This window comes from Diabrotica undecimpunctata, chromosome 4 (assembly GCF_040954645.1).
Source record: "Diabrotica undecimpunctata isolate CICGRU chromosome 4, icDiaUnde3, whole genome shotgun sequence".
Taxonomy (NCBI): Eukaryota; Metazoa; Arthropoda; class Insecta; order Coleoptera; family Chrysomelidae; genus Diabrotica; species Diabrotica undecimpunctata.
The window spans coordinates 134,419,104-134,434,544 of NC_092806.1; positions in this window are offsets into that span (position 1 = coordinate 134,419,104).

Below are 15,441 nucleotides of genomic sequence, written 5' to 3' on the forward strand. Positions count from 1 at the left end.
ACTCTTACTGTGTTATCGAACCCTAGGTGACTTGGTATGCTGGAGTATCTCCCAAAAATTTTCATACACATCTGGACGTCGCGAGGAGTAGGTACAGCTTTCTGCATATCCTTATAAAGATATTCATTTAACCCAGCTGTTTTATGTTCTCTATGAGGTTTTTGGGAATAACACCAGTAGTAGATAATTACTGTCTGGCTACTGTCCATTCTCCACTGTCTCCTGATCTGTATATCCAGATCTCTGTACTTGGCGATTTTTTCATTGTATTTAACATTGTATTTATTGATGTTAGGTGTTGCCACATCAATAAGTGTTGTTTGCCTAGTAAGTTTATTATTTGGTATGAGATCCGGTCTGTTATATGCCACTGGTAGGTCTATGAGTACAGTGCGGTCCCAGTATAACTTGTAGTTGTCATTTTCAAGCATTTTGTCAGGGAGGTATTTATGACAAGAGAAATGGTCGGTTGAAAGAAGTCCCAGTTTGTCAGTCCAAGTTCTGGCTGGATAATCTTTTCTATTGAGTTATGGCGTTCTTTATAATCAGTACAGACAGGCAGCCCCTGGTAAGATGTTAAAAGGTTTCTTGAGCTTGGCATCCATATCGGCATTCGCCATTTTGGACTGGGCTAGGATTTTTAAAAATATATTTCAGGTAATTTTTAGTTCGAATAACCTGATCCGGAATGGCAAGTAGGACATCCTTAGTCACGGGAAACATCTTTCCTGATGTCAGCCAATAGTTCGATGCTGTGTTGTCGACATATTCTTGACTGATCTTATTGATATTGTTCTGAAGCTATTTTCTTGTGGCATTTTAAATTAATTACTATTTAAATGGGAATAAGCCACAATTAAAGGTTAAAATACGTGTATTGACGTTTCAATATTCGGATTTCCGAAGTGGAAATTGAAACGTCAATACACGTATTTTAACCTTTAATTGTGGCTTATTCCCATTTAAATAGTAATTGATCTTATTGAGATGTCGCTCATGCAGCGGTTAACTAATCCAGTGAGCATTTTGTCTAGCTTAGTCTATTTGAAAGTATATTATTACATAATATTATCGTTTTAAGGAAATTTAAGGAAATCATTTTTTGGATCAAATCAGATAAGTATTAAGATTGCATTTTTTTGCATTTATAAAGCATTTCTTTATGTTGTGTGAATCTTTGTTTCGTGTAGATTGCATATCTTTGTTTTTTATGCGTTAATAAATTGTTTTTTATGATTTGGTTTTATTTCCAATTGGCTTCTATGAATCTTAATGCAATACAGAATTAAGAAAGGAAGCAAGAATAACCTTGATAGAATAATGTATAAAATTTATTAATTGTTGGTTTTAACTTTTCTGTGATAAATAAAATAAATGAAAATTTCAGTATAGTAAATTTTGGTTATCATAAATATATATTTTTGTTCTAAATCGCATTCACTTCTTTCCTATTAACAGTACATCATCAGCACATATTTCTTAATTCTCTTTACTATCCCATTTGAATAACGTATGGTCCTAAAGTTTTGGGAAAAATTTCACCTGGTCTGATTGAGAAGCAAAATGCATTTAACAAAGAAGGCCATGGAATTAAAATGTCATCAGTTATTGACATTTAATAAACAAAGCAGAATATTTTGGTTTGTGCTCTGCAAAATGTCTTATAAAATTGATATTCGTCGAGGTGTTTATAATATGGTTGGGCGAATATCGAAACGAGATATTGTTAATATTTATCGAGATCAAAACATAAGCAAATCGACAATTTATTGCACAATCAGAGAATGTGAAGAAGAGATACCATGTGTTAACTTGCGTAAAAGTGGCCGACCGCGGATTTTGAACCATATAAGAGAGGCAAGACTGATTGAAGCAGCTAAGAACAAAATTGAGGTCTCACAGCGAAAACTGGCCAGAAGATTTCATGTTGGAAAGACTACAGTATACAGGACGCTATCGAGTAACAATTATAATCTACCGAAAAAGAAGGAAAGCTCCAAAATACACAGAGGATCAATTAGAGAGAATTCCGAGATGTTGCCGCGCGTTAAGGCGAGTGCATTTCGTCAACAAGTTGATCGTGATGAACGATGAAAAATATTTTACTTTGTCCAACTCTGAGATGAAGGGTAACGATGGGTTTTACACGAACGATTACGAAAATGTACCTGATGAAATAAAATTCAAAAGTAAGAAAAAATTTGAGGACAAAATTTTGGTATGGTGTGCAATTTCTGAGGCTGGCTTTATCTCACAGCCGTACATTGGTGTTGTTCGAGGCGAAGCCTTAAACGCAAATATTTATATTCAAAGATGTCTCTCTAAATTGCTTTAGTTTGTGAACACACATCATGCAAATGATCAAATAGTCTTTTGACCAGATCTTGCTTCATGTCATTACGCGAGGATCACAAGGGACTGGTACGAAACTAACAACATTACCTTTGTACCGAAAGCATACAATCCCCCCAACCTATCTCAGGCTCGTCCAATTGAAGAGTTCTGGGCAATATTAAGTCGGAAAGTCTATAATAACGGATGGGAAGCACAAAATCAGGAACAGTTAAGACGCCGCATATATACAAAAATTAGAGAAATTGACGCCGAGGTCGTCCAAAGGATGATGCAACGTGTCAGGGGAATTATTAGGCAAATCGAAAATAATTCGATTTACCAAATAATAAATTCTCACGTAGACGGAGGAAAACGGAAGAAAAATCGATTTACCAAAAATCTGTACACCATAGAAACAAATGTTTTGAATTAAAAATGTAGATAAGATAATTGTAAACAAAAAAGTTTATTAGGATGTTTGGTGTAAAATGAATGTTCCCTTAGAAACAGCTATTGAAGCGATCGGTGATTTAAAATGTTAGTTACGCGCGCGAAATCAATGCTCAATAAAATTTGTATCAGCTCGACGGTAAAAATTCAATATCTTTTGATCAGAGTGTCCTATCGACAAAAATCAAGATGCGTTTTAAAGGTAAAGAGTGTAGCTTTTGTATGTAATTTTTATGTTTTGCTGCAAATGAACTAAGTTTTTATAGAGGTGTTAAATAAATAAACGTGGTGCGATTTTTGCCACTTTTATGATTCACATGAGATCAATACAATCCCTTTCATTGACCGACCACTATGGAATTTTTATAACTAGAACCTCATCTTTAAAACCTATACTGGACAAATAATATAACGTAAGGATAATAATGAAACAGTTGGTGAAATGAAACTCACATATATACATGATTTTTGTCGATTTCGAGCATGCCTTTGCAGCCATTACATGCTTCTTTATCGAAAATTCCGAAGCTAAAACAAGTCCTGCAAAAATAATATATATTATAGAGTCATCAAATACAGAGGCAACATGACACAAAATGAGATTAATAGTAAACGATTTAAAATTCGTATTGGAATGAGTCAAGGATGTGTACTGTTTTGTTTTTTTTTACAATATAGTTATGTACTACATTCTCGCCAAACTAAAATCTGACACAAAAGCCATAGATTGGACGTTAATCACACGTCTAAACGATCTAAAGTATGCTGATAATGCATGATTATTATAGAAAAGGTTGCAAGTTGTGGCTGACCAATTTGCAAAACTTTTCTCTGACGCGAATAAAGTAGGTTTGAAAATCAATCATACTATGAGAATTAACGTAAGTTAGAACCGAATTAAAATACGAGTATTCCAGTAGAATATAAAGTTTGTTCTGTTCTTCTTCTTCTTCTTCTTCTTCTTCTTATAGTGCCGTGCACCTATAGTTCGTTGGCGAATTATCTTAAGGCCAGACGTCTGTCTTTTGCGGCATGCAAAAGATCGCAAGTGTTATTTATGCCTCTCCACTGTCCAGTTCTTTATGTTCCGTAGCCATGACATTTGTTTGTGACCTACTTCTCTCTTGTCTTCAATCTTTCCCTGGATCAGAGTTCAGAGTTTCTAAGATCCTCTTAGAATATGGTCGAGGTATCCAATTTTTCGTACCTTAATCAAATTGAGTAGTTCTATCTCAGTATTTCTCAGTATAAAAAAGTGCGTTTTTTCTTATTGCCATGCATTTAGTTTTTCCAGCATTTATCTTCAAGCCATATATATTTCCTACCATGTTTATTATATTAAACATCAACTGCATATCACGTTCGTTGTCTGTTATTATCGCGGTGTCATCGGCGTAACAAATGTTACTTATCGGGAACCCGACAAATAACATAACATAATAAGGTTTATCCTTATTCCATACTCAGAGCCTTACAGTGCCTCTGCAAAAATGTTCTCCACACAGAGATTGATTCCAATAGAGATTCTGGATAACTCATATCTTTCTCGTCAATGTTAGCGTTGTGTAGCATTTTTATCATTGCGTCATGTTTTACGGTGTCAAACGCTTTTTCATAATCAAGGAGTGTTACGACTATATCCTTTCGTTGATCAATGCAATTTTATACAAACGTATTCAAGCAGAAAGCTGCTTTACGTGTACCCAGTCCGCTCTTGAAACCAAATTCTGTCTCACCGCTTAGATCTTCCAGCTTTCTGAACATTCTTGTGTGAAGTATGCGAAGAAACACCTTAAGCAAATGGCTCATTAAAATTATCAGTCTGTGGTCTTTGCATTTCGTCGCTCTTTGTGATTTAAGAATCATTATAAAAGGTTGAACAAAGCCAATCCGTCGGAATGTGGCGGGTGTTATATATGGCATTAAAAATTGGTACCAGCATGTCGATGTTATCATCTTCCAACAGTTTTATGGCTTCCGTAGTAATTTCATCCGGTCCAGGGGCCTTGCCTAATTTTGCTACTTTTATAGCGTACTCCACCTCAGCGCGAAGTTAGTAGCTGGCCGATTCGGTCTATTATCCGCAAAAAGGGACGAATCATTGTTTGCCCATATTTTAGCTAGTTCTTCCTGGGTGTGAACGTAGTTTCCTTGATCATTCATCAGGCGAGTCTCATGGTGTTTTTTGTATATACTCAAAATTTCTTTGACCTTTTTGTGTAGTCCAAAGCTGTCTCATTTTTCTTGTAGTGATTCCAATTCTTCACAACGTTCTTTCATTCAGCTTTCCTTTGCGTTTTTAATTCTTGCCCCTATCGTAGGTTGGATTTCCTTGTATTCCTGTTGATTCTGATGTATTTTGTACTGTCTGCGTTGCTACATTAGATCAAGTATATCTTCCGTCATCCACTCGTTTTTGTGATTTCTTTTTAGTTTACTTGCGACTACTTCGTCAGCCTCGACTATAGCTTTTGTTTTCTCATAGGTTTCCTCTATGCAATTTCCTTGTATGTTTCTCAAGTTCTCGTTGATGTGCTTACTGTATGTAGATCTAAGTTCTTTATCTCTCATTAATTCTCTAGTTTTTATGTATTTTTTATTAGATGGCTTTTTAACCTTTGCCAGTCGAAGCCTAACATTCGCGATTAGGGGGTTGTGGTCAGAGGAAATGTCCGCATCAGGGTGAGCGGCCACTCTTTTTATATAGTTGCGGAATCTTTTGTTTATCAAGATGTAATCAATTTGATTTCAAATCATATGACTTGGACGATCTCCTGGTGCTCGCCATGTATACAATCTTCTTGGTAGGAGTTGATACCACGTATTGGATATGACGATATAGTGGTCATTACAAAATTCGATTAGTAACTTTCCTCGCTCATTTTTGTTACCCAGACCGAAATTACAGACCGCATTACCACATCTACCCCTACCGACTTTGGCACTAAAATCGCCCATCATGATGTTGATATCGTTTTTCTTTGTGACTTTTAATGCTTCCTTTATGTCTTTATAGAAATCTAAAACTTTAGTTTCTGGTTTATCATATGTGGGGCGTAAACTTGGATTAAATTTATATTAATAGGTTGACCGGCTAACTTCACTATCATTGTGTTCTGTTCTATTACTGTGTAAACTGAAAATAGAAAAAATACTTATACAAACTGTAGATCTTTGTAAATAAAATAATCATCTGTAATGTTTGACCTTTTATTATAAAAAACGAAGATCTGCTACACTTCAGTGAACAAAAGGAGAAAGAGAATGAAATAAGGAGCAACAGAATGAAATGAAGAAAAAGAGAATAAAATAAATTCCAAAAAGGGGAGTTGGATTAGAAATACTAATAAATTGAAAAGACTGCACAAAGAGTGGAATATCTAAGAAAAAAAAGAGGTGGACTAACTTAAACATGGAGAAAGATCTATTATGGAAAATATGGAAGGTCAAGAAATGTGTGAAATGTGAAGAATTAGTGTTAGTTTAATAGCAAAAGCAACGAAGAAGAAAAATAAATTTTATAAAGTCCTACAAAAAAAAATACTCGTTTGTATAGGAATCTAGGACGTATCCTGCACAACTTATACCTCATTGAAACATGAGCGGAAACATGTAGTATTTAAACATGGTTGACCTAACTAAAAATATGAAGTTTCTACGAATTAGTGTTAAATTGTTGGTGTTTTTAAAAAATAAGATTTCAAACTTTCATTAAAGGTGATTACAAATGATTTTAATGAAGCAATTTGCTCTAAGTATCATTTATTTTACTAATTTGTCAAAAACACATGAAGGAGTAGGAATTAAGTTTAATGATGTTAACACCAGACTTTTAATGGAACTCTGAATTCTGGAGAGCTTCTTATAAAAGATAGGGTATTAAAAAAAAATAAACCAAGCATACTTAATTTACTTCTGCTGCATAGCTAGAACAACGGGTACCATGGAAGTATCGATACTAGAAGGCCGAAGACCAAGAGAAAGATCTCAAACACGATGGACAGACCAAATAAAGTCTCTGGTGGGAAAATCTCTACATGAAGACGTCTATATAGCACAGGATCGAGGCCAATGGAGACAAAAAGCTAATAATATTTAGATCGTCACCACGCTCTTACAAGGGGCCAAGGAATAAGGAAAGAGATTACCTTTTTAAACAACATAAAGACGCTAGACTCCAATTTGTGGGTCCCTACTTAGGCATATTTGTTACGGCAAACCATAAAAAATAGCTGTTATGGATACCAATACATAGCATGTCGTTAGCCTTGATAAATAAGGACTTATATTATTTTTTACTGACTAGATACATTCATTCTGGTATATCCTAGAACGGGGCTTATGAAATATAACCAAAAGAAGCGAAAATTAAGTTCAGACTACTGGAAAAATATTCGAAGAACGTCAAGTAGAAAGGTTATTTCCTTCTTCTCGCTACGCAAACATATCTCAAAGCAGCAGAAAAGTAAACACAAACTAATCATAAGTGGAAACTTCTTACTAAATATTACTTCCATAAGCAATGTGGAGAATTGTCTGCAACTGCAAAGATTCTACAAGCTCACGCCAAAGATAATTGGAACAAATATTTTTATATTGTTTTGCAACAGATAATAAAAAAAATTGTCGCAGATTAAATTTTTTTTATTTTTAATTCATATTTGTGTGACTATACTCTTTCTGCGTGCTTTCCGGTGTTTAGCTGATTAAGTGTGAAGTAATTGATAAATTACATACATTCCAACAGGTGTGAAATTTATTTTAAATTACTGTGTGTTACTAGATAATAAATACAATGGCAAAATAATGTATTTTAATTATAGTGATTAAAATGTAGTTATTATTTGTGAAGATCCAATTAACATAAACATAAATATTTATTAAAATAAACTTATTTGTGGTATAGTTCATAATCATTAGGAGCTCAGTACTGTTATTATATATTATTTAGAAACAAAATTATTTCTTACGAAAATTCTAATGTTAAAGAAGAATAGACGACTTTGTTTTCTACTTACCTGTTTGAGCTTATAATGAGGGATTGGAAAATCTGCACTAAAAATGTCTAAACTATGTATTAAATATGCATTTTAAAACAGGCTAAATGTACACAAATATGAACAAATGCCATACAGTTCTTGGATTGTTTAAAAAAATATGAATTCAGACATATTATTATGCCTTAGGAAACCGGAGAAAAAAGTTAAAACCACCAAAATTAACACCAAAAACCTAAAAGACGACAACTGCCAACAGCAACTAAACGCAGAAATAAATAAATTAACTGAAGGAAGCGTTGAATGGGCAGATATGAAAAAAGCCATACTAAAAGCGGGAAAGGAGGTCCTAGGCGAAGAAGAGAAAATAACTAAAAAAGACTGGATGACACCGGAAATAGTTGAGCTAATAACTGAAAAAATGAAATACAAAAATAAAGATGAAAATAAATATAAAGCCATCAAGAATAAAATCAAATATGAAATCAGAAAGGCTACGGAGAAATGGATGAACAAAGAATGCCAGGAATTGGAAGAACTCAGCAACAAACATGACACCTCAAACTTACATAAAAAAATGAAAGAACTTCCAGGCAATACCAGACAAAGAAGAACACTCATAACAAGAGATAATAATGGAGAAATACTTACTAAAGAGAGCAAAATAAAGGAAGTATGGGAACAATATATAATCCATCTTTTCCATGACGAGAGAGAAATGAGAGAAATGAAAAAGAAAAGCAATACCTACAAATTTTACCCTCAGAAGTAAAGAATGCCCTACAAAATGCAAAACAAGGAAAAGCACCGGGTCCTGATCAAATTCCAGTTGAACTGTTAAAAGCCTTAGATGACGGTAATATAAAGAGACTCACCCGAATTCTCAACCACATATATGTAGAGGGCAACATCCCGGAAGAATGGCTTAAATCGATATTTTTACCTCTACCAAAAAACAACAATCCCAAATCATGTAATGACTATAGATTGATAAGCCTAATATGCCTGCCACCCTTTAAAGATTCTCTTGAAAATTGTCCAAAACCGAATTTATAAGAAATGTGAGGAGCAGATAGATGAAACTCAGTTTGGCTTCAGAGGAGGCATGGGTACAAGAGAGGCATTATTTGCGTTAACGGTACTCTTGCAGAAATGTCGGGAATATAACAAGAGTGCATATGTATGCTTCATAGACTTTAGGAAGGCCTTTGACCGAGTGCAGCATATGAAGTTAATAGATGAATTAAAAAACATCACTTTAGACAAAAAAGATATTGAGTTTATTAAGGCTATATACTGGAACCAGAAAGCAGTAGTAAAGGTGAACGATATAGAAACAAATAATATACCGATTGCGAGAGGGGTTAGACAAGGATGCGTCTTGTCTCCGACGCTTTTCAACGTGTACTCATAGGTCATATTCAGAAAAGCCTTATGGGAAAGAAAAGAGGGAATAAGAATTGGTGGAGAAATCATAAACACCATGAGATTTGCAGATGACACGGTAATTATGGCTGAGAGTATAGAAGATCTACAAACTTTACTAGATGCAATAAATAGTGAATGCATTCAAATGGGACTTGACATCAACACAGATAAGACCAAATTTATGATAGTATCAAGGAGTCCAATAAATAATGAACAAATAACTTTTGGTGGGCAGCAAATAGAGAGAGTGACAAAATATAAATATCTGGGAGCTTACATCAACACAGAATTAGATCCAGACCAAGAGATCCGGGTACGAATAGAAATGGCAAGGGCAGCGTTCTTAAAATTGTTCTGTGACAAAAATCTGAATATTGCGTTGAGACTGAGGTTTGTTGAATGTTAAGTCTGGTCGCAACTATTGTACGGGGTAGAAACATGGACACTAAAAGCGCAAATAGTTAAAAAGATTGAAGCCTTTGAACTTTGGATATACCGGAGAATGTTGAGAATCCCATGGACTGCCAGGGTCACCAATGAGGAAGTGCTGAGAAGAATGGGTCGAGACAAAAAATTGTTGAGAACGATAAAAGTACGTAAGACTGCATACCTTGGACACATACTAAGAAATAATAAATATAGTCTTCTGCAGGTTATCATGCAGGGTAGAGTCGACGGCAAAAAGGGAATAGGTAGAAAGAGGAAGTCATGGCTGCGAAATATTCGAGACTGGACAAACATGACTGTAGACGAATTATTCCACGTTGCAAAAGACAGAGAAGCTGTCTTTTGCAACGTGGAAAGAATTAAAAATGTGGTCGCCAACCTCCGTTAATGGGGACGGCATAGGAAGAAGAAGATTATGCCTCACGTTGGCACATTGAGTAGTTTATTGCAGTTTTCAAAGCATTACAGGCGTACGTATGTGAAGAATAAGTGGCTCCTTTGTCATTCATTTCTTTATCATCACTGTCCACCAACTCATCAGCTTTCATTTGAATTATTTCGTTATCATTTGGTTATCAAATCATTAGAACCATCCTTTTTAAACCACTACTGTGCACTAAGTTCATCACATTGTTTCAATCCAGGCAATGTTTGGAATAGAGCTACGGCTTCATTTTTAGTAACAGTGTTATATTTCTTTGTATTTTTTTCTTGTCCTTCATTTAAAGCTAAGAGAGTTGGCCACAATTATTTCCTCACATTTTTCAAATTACTTTCATCAGGAGACTCCATAAATTATATACATTATCTAGCATGTAAATTAAGTCCTTCAGATTGAGGTTTTTACACATTGCACTACACTTTCTTCATATACATTAGCTAACAAGAGCTGTTGTGGTATCTGTTTTCTGTATATTTTTGGTCATGAATTCTATAACCCTATTATATCGATTGCAGTATAGAAGACACTTTGATTGAATAACATCACTGGATTCTTATTATCAATTTTGTTTAAAACTGTAATACTCCGGATAAGTTAAAGAACTATCAATAATAAGAAGAACATTTCCTTCTTCCTTGTGTTATTTTGTGTATTTTTTGTATTTTTTACACTTTAAACTAAAATTTCCTTGTATCATTCGGTAAAAAAATTTGTATTCGTCGACTGGTTTTTTTTACTCTTGTAAATTACTGGTAGTGGTTTAATATTTTTTAAATATCATAGTGTTTTACTTTTCCCAATGACTAAAAGATTTAATGCATGGAAACCACTTTCATATGCAAAGACCATCATTGCAAATCCTTCTTTAGAAATCTGGAACCAGGTGCATCATTTTTTTACGAGAAGCTAGTGAATTCCGGGTGAGAAATTTCCAGTATTATCAGAAGTATAAATATCGCTTCTTTTGTAGTCCCATTTGATCAAAAAAATGGTCTACGTAATCTAAAAGAACTAATACTACTTTTCAATACATGCTGGACTAAAGGAAAATCAGAACATAGTTTAATTTTCAAGTTGGGAGCGGACAAGAGAAAACTATAAAGTTTTTAGAGATGAAATCCTACATAGAGATGAATACGTACTAAGGATGAATTTGGAAAAAACTATGATCCTGACTAAATCCGCTGATGCAAGCATCCAATTAATTGTTAAGGATACTGTAATTGAGAGTGTGGATACCTACAAATACAAAGGAAAATGGATAACATCAAATGTAGAGTAAACCCAAAAAATTAAGACATGTATTGAAATAGTTCTTACAAGGCTTAAAATTGAGCCTGCGTAGCGCAAGCGGTAGGATGCTTGACTCGCAAGCCGGTGGTCCGGGGTTCGAATCCCACCGCCGGCAAGAACATCTAGACATTTTAAAAATGTCTATAGGCCCCAGGTCGACTCAGCCTGAATAAAAATGAGTACCTTGGGTAAAACCAGGGGTAATAATAGACGGTTGAAGCGTAGCACTGGCCATGTTACCTTCCTTGTATACCGTAGGCCCTAGATATAGCAGACTACCCTGCTATACTCCCAAAGCCGCGACAGCGGTATAAAACGGAAGACTATTATTATATTGAAATAGTACGTGCATCATTCGGTAAACTTTGAAAGTTTCTTTGTTGTCGGGATATAAGGTTAGGACTGCGCTTAAGAATGCTTCGGTGTTACGTATTCACTACTCTTCTTTATGGCTTGGAAGCATGTAAATTAAAACAATTGCATCTAAATAAGTTGGCCAAATAAGAATCCTATTAATATCATGGACTCAAAGAATGTCAAATCCAGAAGTTACTAGAAGAATATGAAATAAAGCTAAAATAATATTGACTATCAAAAGAAGAAAACTTGAGTACTTAGGCCATGTTATGAGAGGGCAAAAATACTCATTATTGCAACTTATTATGCAGGGGGCGAAATGTGGGAAGACGAAGAATATCGTGGCTTAAGAACTTGAGAAAATGGTTTGAATGCAGTATTACAGAACTATTTAGAGCCGCAGTAAATACGGTACGCATAGATATAATCATTTCCAACTTGAGTAGAAAATGGAACTTTAAGAAGAAGAAGGAGAATATTCAGAATTCCATTGATAGCATAAAGTACAAATGAGTCTATACTTTAATGACAAAATATGAATACAGACCTATTACAAAAATAAACAAAAATGTTCTCAGATACTTTGGTCAAATTACTAGAAAGAAAGAGGACATGGAAAAACAGATTTTCAAAGGTTAAACTCGAAGGCAGAAGATTAAGAGACAGATCTCCTTCACAGTGGTCTAATCAAATCACAGGCTTTTACCTCTCTAAAGAATCTTACAAGGCTCAAAATTGAAGAGAATATTACATAACTAGGTACATATTTAAATATGGCATTTAAATTAAAAGAAATTGCATTTGTGAAAAGCAGATTTCGTCCTATACTTTCGATGCTATACCAGTGGCGGCTGGTGTGGTAAAATTTTGGGTAGGCCAAGCCAGCAAATTACATAAAGCTAAGTGTAATCAGAGAGGGAGGGGTCACGGGGTAATGACCCCCCACCTTAAAAATATTTGGAAACCCATTTATCCTATTGGTGGTAAGACTAAAAGTGACCTTGCATCAGAGAAAAGTAATCACTTTCAAGATCCATGACCTCCCCAACAAAAATTCTGTAGCCGCCAGTGTGTGTAATACATTTTTTCTTGTGTGAGAGTGGGAATCTTTTTTTTTTCGAATTTTACGATTTTTTTTTAAATTTATTTGGCCAACCGTGCACTTGTTTGCAATTGTGTTGTTTGTTTAAAAATATGTTTTAATTATAGATTATGTTACATATTTTTTTATCATAATTTAAAAGATAATTTATATTACAATTCGATAATTACGTTACAAGTGACAACGATGGTCGACGTAGGCCCGATCGTCTGATGCCTAAACAGCAAGCATAAACACGACAATATAAATCGTTGTCCGGCAATCTGCTTAACTTCAAACGCTTATTGTACGGGGATCTTATGTGAGCTGGGTCGGCCAGTTCCGATCGGGCCTATTAATGATATTTAAAATGCGTAATTTAGTACATTTAAAAGGTATTATATATGCATTAATATAATTTTTGAATATGTTTATTCAATTTATTAATATTAATATGTTTTTCAATTTTAAAGCTCTTAAAATTATTGGGTAGGCCCGGCCTATCCTGCCTACCCCCAAAAGCCGCCACTTTGCTATACCACTACAGAAATATAATAATTACTGTTTCAAAATTCAAATACATAACGGGTGTACAATTATATAATAAAACATTTATTATTACATCATTTTGTTTAATTTTTAAAACGATCCCTATTTATAACAGAAATGACTTGCAAGTTTAAAAAAATATATTTTACCATATGGTTAACAGTTCGATAAACGAACTAGATAATTCCTTTATAATTATTTATAATGCGTAACTTCAAAAGAAATATGTTTATGAATATTAGTAATAATTAGGAATACAATCAACAATCTAGCGAACATCACATATAGTACAGTTAATTTCAAACATTTAACAATTTGTTAATTATTAGATACACCTAATTTTAAATTAAATGGAAAATGGAAAAAGACTAAAATGTATATTTTGCAGACCATATTAAATTAAACAAATAAAAGATTTATTTAATGAAAACATTATTTGTATGTAAAGGGTGGTTTTTTAGAGATACAGAACTTGAATAAGAACCCTGAAATGGAATAAAACAAGGATGACTTTTTTAAATTGACATGAAATTGCCTTTATTGGAAATATAATTTAAATATAATTTCTGTCATGACTGCAACGGCTGGCTCTGAAGTAGTCTAATCTGAAAGTCTAATTTTGGATGATTTTTTCAACATTTATGGCCGTATATTGGCAATAACGCGGTGAATGTTGTCCTTCAAGTGGTCAATCGTTTCAGACTTTACATTTCCGTACATAAAATGATTAAGCAGTGTTAAATCGTACGTTCTTAGAGGCCACTTCACGGGCTCGAAACGTAAAACTATGAGATTACTAAATGTTCCCTTTAATAAATCAAATGTGGCACGAGCTGTATAAAATGTTACGCCATCTTGTTGAAACTACAGCTCCGGCACATCATGGTAGTGTAATTGAGGAATGAAAAAGTCAGTAATCATGGCTTTATAGTGGTCATCATTGACTGTAACGTTATGGCCAGTATCGTTTTTGAAGAAGTACGGAACAATGATTCTAAGAGCCCGTGAAGCACACCAAACAGTCAGTTTTTCTAGATGTAATGGTTTCTCAATATACACTTAAAGATTATCGTCATTTCAAATAGGGCAGTTTTGTTTGTTAATTCTTCCACTATTCAACGTCAGCTATTTAACCAAAAGTGAGCTTCGTCGCTAAACAAAATTCGCTTATGAAAATCGGGATCAAAGGCCATCTAGTTTTGGGCTCATTTACCACATTTACGGATTGCTAGATGATCGTGTAGGTTTAATTCCTACATGAGTTGGAATTTTGTAAGTACGCAAACCAAGATCTTTTCGCGAAATCTTCCATAAAGTGGATGGACACATATCCACACCAATTTGGGTCCTGCTATATGCTATGCTCTATAGCAGTAACATCTTCTTTTGTAGGCGACGTCTGTATGACGTCTCTGTGGATGCGTATTATTATTTAGAGTAGATATGGTCAGAGAAGAAGAGGAAGACTCAAAACAAGGTTCCTTAATATCATCGATGAAGACATGAGAAATATGGAAAGACGTGCTTGGCGGAAAAAGGCGATGGATAGGGAATACTGGAGAGAAATTCTTGAGGAGGCCATGACCCACGCAGGGTGTAAAGCCAGAATGATGATGATAAAACGTCGTGCGACCGCGTTCTGTGGTTAATCGAATTAATTGCTCTGGTGGACTTCTATGTTGACCATAAAATGGACGTAGTGTGCGATACGTATTTCGAACAGAACTATCATTTTCAAAATAAATTTGCCCAATTTAGAAGCGTTGTTCGGACGTCAAGTCTATTGCTGAAATGCCAAATCAAACTTAACATAAATTACTTGATAGCTGTCAGAGTGGCCAATAGTTAAAACAGTGTTGTCAACTTACATTTCTATACCTCTAAAAAAACACCCGTTACTATTTAAGATCATTATTTTATATAAAATCGCATTCTTTAACCTTTTAAGATTTTATAGGTTTTTTATTGCAGATGTTTAACCTTTTTTATGTTCATTTTACATATTTTTTATTTCTACTGATTAACTGCTAGACCTCTGTGTTCTTTACTTATTTATGTTATAA